The 11,408-nt window shown below is 44.2% G+C and overlaps 2 non-coding genes across 2 annotated transcripts; both read left to right on the top strand.

Annotated features, from left to right (window-relative positions):
- Positions 1 to 588: 588 nt before the first annotated feature.
- On the top strand, positions 589 to 660 carry trnad-guc (transfer RNA aspartic acid (anticodon GUC)). Its single transcript has one exon. It is a non-coding gene; the product is annotated as a tRNA-Asp (tRNA).
- A 1,273-nt stretch (positions 661 to 1,933) lies between these two features.
- On the top strand, positions 1,934 to 2,005 carry trnad-guc (transfer RNA aspartic acid (anticodon GUC)). The gene has a single exon. It is a non-coding gene; the product is annotated as a tRNA-Asp (tRNA).
- Positions 2,006 to 11,408: the final 9,403 nt, after the last annotated feature.

Raw genomic sequence — 11,408 nt, 5'->3', positions numbered from 1 at the left:
TGGGCCGACACACTTCTGACACGAATGTAACCAGCGTCGACGTGATTCGTGATTTTGGAACCTGCCGATCCCATCTCTCTTCATACTGTGTCGTGATGGTGAACAAGACAGTTTAATTCAATGTGTTTTCTGGGAAAAGTAAAAAGACACATCTCCTGATTTGCACAAAAGTCTGATGTATAATGTTGCTAGCTGACTATATAAGTAGTGGCCCTATTTAGGCAACTGGTTAATTGAAATTGTTTTTACTTTACATGGAGCCAAACATAATTTCCGGTCTAATTTTTGCGGAATCTCATGCCACTGGAACTGATCGCGTGAATATTGCTGCCATTAGCCCGCCTGCAGATGTCAGGGTCTGAAGTGAACAACCGCCTCAATATTTACAGCTCTATACACGCGGAATTGTTTGGGCGATCCTGCATCCAGTCTTCCAAAATTAACATGGGACGATCTTCCTTTCCACATGGTATTGAGTTGCCGCGATTTTACTGATTTCACAGACAAATCGAGCATCTTCAGTAAATGGAGTGATTTCAGAGGCGCAGAAACCCTCAGTTGGCCAAGCGTGGCTCGCCAAATCGAAGTTCCTCGTTAGTATAGTGGTTAGTATCCCCGCCTGTCACGCGGGAGACCGTGGTTCAATTCCCCGACGGGGAGAGTTTGTACCTGACCAGAAAAAAATTGGGAATGATTTTTTACAATTGGTACATCGGCTGTCGAATCCGCCAAGGCACACCGCCCCAGAGATGCAATCAACAGTGCGGAATTGAGACCGCTCATCAAAACCGCCCGCACCAATATTTCTGTGCAATGCGTGGGTCAGCGAAGCGGACACATACCTTCTTCATTTCCCACATTTGCCCCTGTAAAAGAAAAACGCTGCCTTCAACATGCGCCATTTGTCGCACACGATATGCACTCGCAAAAACGATACAATTCAAAGAGATTTCTCCAACGGTCAACTCAACCAACTCAGGCAGGATCGGACAGTGACTCGCAGCTACTGGTTAGGAACAGATTCGCCGATACAGATGACCTGCACCCCGCGATATTAAACAACGGCCTTCGAACCGCGATGAAAATGCAAAAACTGGACACAAAATGTATAAATTTGATGAACCGGATCATCTCTCAACACGCATCAGCCTCATTCCAAGAAATGTCTTGTAAAGTGACGCATAGTGGACCCTTCTGAACCGTGGTTCCTGAATTTGTCTTTCATGTCTTCTTTGCTTCACTACTCTGCCTATTATTACGAAGTAAAGGGGAACGAAATCTCATTGACAGTGTACTGAATATCATAATTGCCCCACGCAGACCCAGTCCCTCAGACACTGTGCCCTGGGCCGACACACTTCTGACACGAATGTAACCATCGTCGATGTGATTCGTGATTTTGGAACCTGCCGATCCCATCTCTCTTAATACTGTGTCGTGATGGTGAACAAGACATTTTAATTCAATGTGTTTTCTGGGAAAAGCAAAAATACACATCTCCTGATTTGCACTGAAGTCTGATGTATAATGTTGCTTGCTGACTATATAAGTAGTGGCCCTGTTTCGGCAACTGGTTAATTGAAATCGTTTTTACTTTACATGGAGCCAAACATAATTTCCGATCTAATTTTTGCGGAATCTCATGCCACTGGAACTGATCGCGTGAATATTGCTGCCATTAGCCCACCTGCAGATGTCAGGGTCTGAAGTGAACAACCGCCTCAATATTTACAGCTCAATACACGTGGAAGTGTTTGGGTGATCCTGCATCCAGTCTTCCAAAATTAACATGGGACGATCTTCCTTTCCACATGGTATTGAGTTGCCGCGATTTTACTGATTTCACAGACAAATCGAGCATCTTCAGTAAATGGAGTGATTTCAGAGGCGCAGAAACCCTCAGTTGGCCAAGCGTGGCTCGCCAAATCGAAGTTCCTCGTTAGTATAGTGGTTAGTATCCCCGCCTGTCACGCGGGAGACCGGGGTTCAATTCCCCGACGGGGAGAGTTTGTACCTGACCAGAAAAAAATTGGGAATGATTTTTTACAATTGGTACATCGGCTGTCGAATCCGCCAAGGCACACCGCCCCAGAGATGCAATCAACAGTGCGGAATTGAGACCGCTCATCAAAACCGCCCGCACCAATATTTCTGTGCAATGCGTGGGTCAGCGAACCGGACACATTACCTTCTTCATTTCCCACATTTGCCCCTGTAAAAGAAAAACGCTGCCTTCAACATGCGCCATTTGTCGCACACGATATGCACTCGCAAAAACGATACAATTCAAAGAGATTTCTCCAACGGTCAACTCAACCAACTCAGGCAGGATCGGACAGTGACTCGCAGCTACTGGTTAGGAACAGATTCACCGATACAAATGACCTGCACCCCGCGATATTAAACAACGGCCTTCGAACCGCGATGAAAATGCAAAAACTGGACAGAAAATGTATAAATCTGATGAACCGGATCATCTCTCAACACGCACCAGCCTCATTCCAAGAAATGTCTTGTAAAGTGACGCATAGTGGACCCTTCTGAACCGTGGTTCCTGAATTTGTCTTTCATGTCTTCTTTGCTTCACTACTCTGTCTATTATTACGAAGTAAAGGGGAACAAAATCTCATTGACAGTGTACTGAATATCATAATTGCCCCACGCAGACCCAGTCCCTCAGACACTGAGCCCTGGGCAGACACATTTCTGACACGAATGTAACCAACGTCGACGTGATTCGTGATTTTGGAACCTGCCGATCCCATCTCTCTTCATACTGTGTCGTGATGGTGAACAAGACAGTTTAATTCAATGTTTTTTCTGGGAAAAGCAAAAATACACATCTCCTGATTTGCACAAAAGTCTGATGTATAATGTTGCTTGCTGACTATATAAGTAGTGGCCCTGTTTAGGCAACTGGTTAATTGAAATTGTTTTTACTTTACATGGAGCCAAACATTATTTCCGATCTAATTTTTGCGGAATCTCATGCCACTGGACTGATCGCGTGAATATTGCTGCCATTAGCCCGCCTGCAGATGTCAGGGTCTGAAGTGAACAACCGCCTCAATATTTACAGATCAATACACGCGGAAGTGTTTGGGTGATCCTCCATCCAGTCTTCCAAAATTAACATGGTACGATCTTCCTTTCCACATGGTATTGAGTTGCCGCGATTTTACTGATTTCACAGACAAATCGAGCATCTTCAGTAAATGGAGTGATTTCAGAGGCGCAGAAACCCTCAGTTGGCCAAGCGTGTCTCGCCGAACCGAAGTTCCTCGTTAGTATAGTAGTTAGTATCCCCGCCTGTCACGCGGGAGACAGGGGTTCAATTCCCCGACGGGGAGAGTTTGTACCTTACCAGAAAAAAATTGGGATTGATTTTTTAGAATTGGTACATCGGCTGTCGAATCCGCCAAGGCACACCGCCCCAGAGATGCAATCAATAGGGCGGAATTGAGACCGCTCATCAAAACCGCCCGCACCAATATTTCTGTGCAATGCGTGGGTCAGCGAAACAGACACATTACCTTCTTCATTTCCCATATTTGCCCCGTAAAAGAAAAACGCTGCCTTCAACATGCGCCATTTGTCGCACACGATATGCACTCGCAAAAACGATACAATTCAAAGAGATTTCTCCAACGGTCAACTCAACCAACTCATGAATAATAAGACAATCAAGCAGGATCGGACAGTGACTCGCAGCTACTGGTTAGGAACAGATTCGCCGATACAGATGACCTGCACCCCGCGATATTAAACAACGGCCTTCGAACCGCGATGAAAATGCAAAAACTGGACACAAAATGTATAAATTTGATGAACCGGATCATCTCCCAACACGCATCAGCCTCATTCCAAGAAATGTCTTGTAAAGTGACGCATAGTGGACCCTTCTGAACCTTGGTTCCTGAATTTGTCTTTCATGTCTTCTTTGCTTCACTACTCTGTCTATTATTACGAAGTAAAGGGGAACAAAATCTCATTGACAGTGTACTGAATATCATAATTGCCCCACGCAGACCCAGTCCCTCAGACACTGTGCCCTGGGCCGACACACTTCTGACACGAATGTAACCAGCGTCGACGTGATTCGTGATTTTGGAACCTGCCGATCCCATCTCTCTTCATACTGTGTCGTGATGGTGAACAAGACAGTTTAATTCAATGTGTTTTCTGGGAAAAGCAAAAATACACATCTCCTCATTTGCACAAAAGTCTGATGTATAATGTTGCTTGCTGACTATATAAGTAGTGGCCCTGTTTAGGCAACTGGTTAATTGAAATCGTTTTTACTTTACATGGAGCCAAACATAATTTCCGATCTAATTTTTGCGGAATCTCATGCCACTGGAACTGATCGCGTGAATATTGCTGCCATTAGCCCGCCTGCAGATGTCAGGGTCTGAAGTGAAGAACCGCCTCAATATGTACAGCTCAATACACGCGGAAGAGTTTGGGTGATCCTGCATCCAGTCTTCCAAAATTAACATGGGACGATCTTCCTTTCCACATGGTATTGAGCTGACGCGATTTTACTGATTTCACAGACAAATCGAGCATCTTCAGGAAATGGAGTGATTTCAGAGGCGCAGAAACCCTGAGTTGGCCAAGCGGGGCTCACAAGCTCAAAGTTCCTCGTTAGTATAGTGGTTAGTATCCCCACCTGTCACGTGGGAGACCGGGGTTCAATTCCCCGAGGAGGAGAGTTTGTTCTTTGCAAAAAATAAATTGGTCATTTTTTTTTAGAATTGGTACATCGGCTGTCGAATCCGCCAAGGCACACCGCCCCAGAGATGCAATCAACAGTGCGGAATTGAGACCGCTCATCAAAACCGCCCGCACCAATATTTCTGTGCAATGCGTGGGTCAGCGAAACGGACACATTACCTTCTTAATTTCCCTCATTTGCCCCAGTAAAAGAAAAACGCTGCCTTCAACATGCGCCATTTGTCGCACACGATATGCACTCGCAAAAACGATACAATTCAAAGAGATTTCTCCAACGCTCAACTCAACCAACTCAGGCAGGATCGGACAGTGAATCGTAGATACTGGTTAGGAACAGATTCGCCGATACAGATGACCTGCACCCCGCGATATTAAACAACGGCCTTCGAACCGCGATGAAAATGCAAAAACTGGACACAAAATGTATAAATTTGATGAACCGGATCATCTCTCAACACGCATCAGCCTCATTCCAAGAAATGTCTTGTAAAGTGACGCATAGTGGACCCTTCTGAACCGTGGTTCCTGAATTTGTCTTTCATGTCTTCTTTGCTTCACTACTCTGTCTATTATTACGAAGTAAAGGGAGGCGAAATCTCATTGACAGTGTACTGAATATCATAATTGCCCCACGCAGACCCAGTCCCGCAAACACTGTGCCCTGGGCCGACACACTTCTGACACGAATGTAACCACCGTCGACGTGATTCGTGATTTTGGAACCTGCCGATCCCACCTCTCTTCATACTGTGTCGTAATGGTGAACAAGACAGTTTAATTCAATGTGTTTTCTGGGAAAAGCAAAAATACACATCTCCTGATTTGCACAAAAGTCTGATGTATAATGTTGCTTGCTGACTATATAAGTTGTGGCCCTCTTTAGGCAACTGGTTAATTGAAATAGTTTTTAATTTACATGGAGCCAAATATAATTTCCGATCAAATTTCTGCGGAATCTCATGCCACTGGAACTGATCGCGTGAATATTGCTGCCATTAGCCCGCCTGCAGATGTCAGGGTCTGAAGTGAACACCCGCCTCAATATTTACAGCTCAATACACGCGGAAGAGTTTGGGTGATCCTGCATCCAGTCTTCCAAAATTAACATGGGACGATCTTCCTTTCCACATGGTATTGAGTTGCCTTTATTTTACTGATTTCACAGACAAATAGAGCATCTTCAGTCAATGGAGTGATTTCAGAGGTGCAGAAACCCTCAGTTGGCCAAGCGTGGCTCATCAAACCTAATTTCCTCGTTAGTATAGTGGTTCGTATCCCCGCTTGTCACGCGCGAAACCGGGGTTCAATTCCCCGACGGGGAGAGTTTGTACCTGATCAGAGAAAAATTGGGAATGATTTTTTAGAATTGGTACATCGGCTGTCGAATCCGCCAAGGCACACCGCCCAGAGATGCAATCAACAGTGCGGAATTGAGACCGCTCATCAAAACCGCCCGCCCCAATATTTCTGTGCAATGCGTGGGTCAGCGAAACGGACACATTACCTTCTTCATTTCCCACATTTGCCCCTGTAAAAGAAAAACGCTGCCTTCAACATGCGCCATTTGTCGCACACGATATGCATTCGCAAAAACGATACAATTCAAAGAGATTTCTCCAACGGTCAACTCAACCAACTCGTGAATAATAAGACAATCAAGCAGGATCGGACAGTGACTCGCAGCTACTGGTTAGGAACAGATTCGCCGATACAGATGACCTGCACCCCGCGATATTAAACAACGGCCTTCGAACCGCGATGAAAATGCAAAAACTGGACACAAAATGTATAAATTTGATGAACCGGATCATCTCTCAACACGCATCAGCCTCATTCCAAGAAATGTCTTGTAAAGTGACGCATAGTGGACCCTTCTGAACCGTGGTTCCTGAATTTGTCTTTCATGTCTTCTTCAAGGCACTCTATCATTAACTGAGTAGATCCCGCCCCGATTCGATCAACCAAAATGCATCACTTCACATATTTCTAAATTAAACTCCATCTGCCATTCATTGGCCCACTGGCCCATTGATCTATACCACTTTACAATACTAGATAACCTTCTTCACTCTCCACTATGCCACCAATATTAATGTCATCTGAAAACCTACGAACCATGCGTCCTAAATCCTCATCCAAATACTTAATAAAACAAACAAATAACAGTAGACCCAGCACTGATCCAAATACTTAATAAAACAAGCAAATAACAGCAGGCCCAGCACTGATGCATGAGGCACACCGCTGGTTACAGACATCCAGTTTGAAAAACAACCCTCTACAACCACCCTTTGTCTTCTATCGTCAAGCCAAGCGTTTCACCCTATTGGCTACCCCACACTGGATACCGTGCGATTTAAACTTTTGCAACAACCTACCATACAGTATCTTGTTAAAGGCCTTGCTAAAATCCATACAGATAACGTCGAATGCACTGCCCTCATCTACCTTCTTGGTTACCCCTTCAAAATACTGAATCAAATTCGTGACACATGATTTTCCAATCACAAAGCTACTATGACTGGGAGAGAGAGAGCGAGAGAGAGAAATAGATGATAGATAGGTAGATAGACAGACAGACAGACAGATAGATAGATAGGTGGACAGATAGATAGATAGATAAATAGATGATAGATAAATGGATAGGGTAGATAGATAGGTACAGAAAGAGAGAGAGAGAAAAAATGAAACTCCTTCTGTCGTTTTACTCTTTATTTCTCCATCCTCTTTCCCCTCTTTCTCCCCCACCCTCTTTGTCTCTCACTCACTTTCTCTCACGCTCTTACTCTCTCATTCTCTTTCGCGCTCATCCCCTTTCGGTCTCAGCCTCATTCTCTCTCAATTTCTCTATCTCTCGCCCTATTTCTTTACCACCCCTTTACGCCCTTACCCTCATTCTCTCTTGTCCTCTTCCTCTCACACTCTCTCTTTACCTTGTTATTGCTCTCTCATCATCTTTCTCCTCACACTCTTTCTCTCTCACCATCTTTTCTCTCATGCTCTGTTACTCCACCCACTTTCTCTTTCGCCCTCTTCATATTCCACTCTCTCTTTCTCTAATGACATTTATCTGAAATGAAAAATAATGAAAATCGCTTATTGTCACAAGTAGGCTTCAAATGAAGTTACTGTGAAAAGCCCCTAGTCGCCACATTCCGGCGCCTGTTCGGGGAGGTTGGTACGCCCTTTCTTGTGCCAGCACATCATAGTTTTAGTGTGTTGTCAGCTGGAGGGGCAGCATCCGTTCGAGGCGCTGTATTAGTTTTCATCGCTTGATTTGCTTTTGCTGCTCGACAACGTGTTGTTTTTTGCATCAGCTGCAGGCTCTCACTCTTCTGATGTGTTCCAATGTTGCAATTCATTGTCTCGGTTTGAGGAGCTGCATTAAATTTACTGTTGCAATAATTTTCTTTGGCGTTTAAACAGTTTGGATATTTAATTCACTGGAATGCGCACTTTATGAACACACTATAATCAAATAAAGGAATTGTTCGAAGTTAGAGAGGCTGCTGCAGCCCACAGTGCAGTAGACCTACCCAGATAAACAAATTAACAATTGGAATTGAATCACTGAATGGTTGCAGTTAAAGAGGCAGCAAGACCTCAGTTTGCAGTGGAACAACGTTGGAAACACACTAACAATTGGAACAGAACCGTCACAGTTAAAGTGCACCTACACCAAGAGTGCAGTCGAAACCCATCCGGAGAAACAAAATAACAATTGAAACTGAATCACTGGGTGGTCACAGTTAAAGGTGCAGCTAACCCCAGAGTGTAATGGAACCACCCAGAAAAACACACTGAGTATTGGGACTGATTCACTGAATGGTCACAGTTAGTGATGATATGGAGATGCCGCCGGAGGAAGGAGCAGTGCTCAGAAAACTAGTGATTCGAAACAAACCTGTTGGACTTTAACCTCAGTAAGAAGTCTTACAACCCCAGGTTAAAGTCAAACAGGTTTGTTTCGAATCACTAGCTTTCGGAGCACTGCTCCTTCCTCAGGTGCTCCGAAAGCTAGTGATTCAAAACAAACCTATTGGGCATTAACCTGGTGTTGTAAGACTTCTTACTGTTCTCACCCCAGTCCAAAGCCGGCATCTCCACATCAGGACTTTACCCTGGTGTTTTAAGACTTCTTACATCTAGCGGCATTCCTGAGTGCACTAGAACCACTCAGAGAAGCACGCTGGAAATTGCAGCTGAATCATTGAATGGTCATGGTAGCACAATGGCTAGCACATTTGCGTCACAGCTCCAGGGTCCGAGGTACAATTCCCGACTTGGCTCATTGCCTTTGCGCAGTCTACCCGTTCTCCCAGTGTCTGCGTGGGTTTCCTCTGGGTGCTCCGGTTTCCTCCCACAGTCCAAACATGTGTAGGTTAGGTAGATTGGCCATGGTAAATTGCCCTTACGTTTGGTGGGGTTACTGGGGACAGGGTGAGGGTGTGGGCTTAGTTAGGATGCTCATTCCAAGGGCCAGTGCAGATTCGATGGGTCCAATGGCCACCCTCTGCACTGTAAGTTCTATGTTTATGTCACAGTTAAAGAAGAAGCTACACCCCAGAGTGCAGTGGGACCACCCAGAGAAACACACTGACAATTGGAACTGAAGCACCCAGTGGTCACAGTCGAGTGACGAATATCACTGAAACAATCTGAGATCTGGAGAGGGGACTGTTTGTGTATGAGTGGACACCCTCCTTTCTGTTATTATTTGTTGATCAATGTGATGAACCTAGTCCAGTGTTTGGAAAGAGGTCATTCACTCCAAAAGTAATATTTCCTTTCACTGAACTCAATGTCGTAATCTGTTTGCTCCTCTATATTAATTCAATAAGTTAAACGATGTTGCAACCTCAATATCCCTGAGGTAGTCCCTCATGGTATAAATTAAAGGCTTTGGAAATATATGACTTCAGAGTTTAAGACAGAGAGACTGTCAACAGCACGAAGGAGCAGGTGACTTCACATTGAATATGGTTCTTCCAATTGATACATCTGAGAAAATATTCTACCCAATTCTAACAATTGTTGGCGTTAACGGTAAGTTATGATCTCCATTGTTGTCCTAATTTGTGTGTGAGTGGCTCCGTGATATTAAACAGATTGAAAAAGTGTAATGCTGATCTCGTGCTCACTATTCTACAGTCAACTGATCAAGGATAAGGCAAATGTCTATGGTTTCCAACTCATTATTCATCTAACAATAAACCTCTGTTTGTAACTCCGATCAATACAGTTATTACATTCAGTGGAATCTTGTATAATGTTGGATTGGATCTCAGTGAATACAATCTCTCTGAAGGAGGATTTAATGGGAGTCAGAATGAAATCACACTGAATGAGGGTCTCTAACCGCAGTGGAATATGAGAGAGTGAACAAGGATTGTTGGAAGTATCTGTCAGTGTAGAATTGTACTGAATGTGGGTCTCTCACCAGAGTGTGATATTTGATCCAATTATCCATCTATTACCAGGACTACCTATACGAGTCGGATTGTATTGGGTCAGGTACTTGACTGAAATAAGGTGATTCTATTTTGAAATAATGTATTGTGGTGTTGAGTACTCGCTTCATTCTATGGAACTCTCTCTCTCTCTCACGATTATATCGTTGGAATAGATTAAAGGCAGGAATAGTTTAGCTGTGCGTTGAAAATGTTTGATATCTATTGTGTGAAGTGAAATATCTCGATATCTCTGTTTTCCATTGAACTGTTCCAACAGAAACAGATATCACCCAACATCTGACATTTCTTTAAACCCAGAACAGTACAGTATTCTAATAGGTAGAAACAGAGAAATTTACAGTGCAGAAGGAGGCCATTTGGCCCATCAAGTCTGCACCAACCCCTGGAAAGACCATCCCACTTAAGCACCCTTTCCCCGTAACGCAGTAACCCCTCCTAAACCTTTTGGTCACTAAGGGTAAATGTAACATGGCCAATCCACCTAACCTGCACATCTTTGGACTGTGGGAGGAAACTGGAGCACCCGGAGGAAACTCACGCAGACACGGGGAGAACGTGCAGACTCCGCACAGACAGTGACCCAAGCCGGGAAGCGAACCTGGAACCCTGGAGCTGTGATGGCACAGTGCTAACTATTGTGCCATCTTGTGACATTTCTCGCATTTGTATTAATCCTGATATGAAATCCAATGTTTGTTCAATTTGTCTGGCTGATTTTAAAGTGTTCCTGTTTCAAACAATTGTGAACATGTTAACTGAACCCAGACACCCCACCAGTTGTTTTAAACACTTGTCTTCCAAGAATGTCTGTTGAAATTCCAGCAACGGACAGTGAGCTGGAGGGAAATTAAATTCACATAAAAATACCCACTTTGCAAGGTTGTATTCTTTCTCTGTATTCACTGTCACTCCAATTTGTTTTAGTCTGCAAACTGTGCAATTATAATTCGACTTTCCTTCCAATTTGCAACCCTCTTTCACCTTTACAGGGTCCATTTCCGACAATTCCCAAGCCTTTCTTCACCTGACTATTTCTTGTGACGCAATTAGGGTGGGCGGTGGAGTAGCGGTATTGTCATGAGAATAGCAATCCAGTGACCCAGAGTAATGATAGTGTCCTGGGTTCGAATCTCCCCATGGCAGATGGTGACAATTGAAATCAAAAGTAAAAGCTGATCTGGATCACTCATCAAACAA

Source organism: Scyliorhinus torazame, chromosome 25, assembly GCF_047496885.1.
Source record: "Scyliorhinus torazame isolate Kashiwa2021f chromosome 25, sScyTor2.1, whole genome shotgun sequence".
Classification (NCBI taxonomy): domain Eukaryota; kingdom Metazoa; phylum Chordata; class Chondrichthyes; order Carcharhiniformes; family Scyliorhinidae; genus Scyliorhinus; species Scyliorhinus torazame.
The sequence above is the reverse complement of the archived record's forward strand: the minus strand, read 5'-3'. Positions and strand labels throughout refer to the sequence as shown.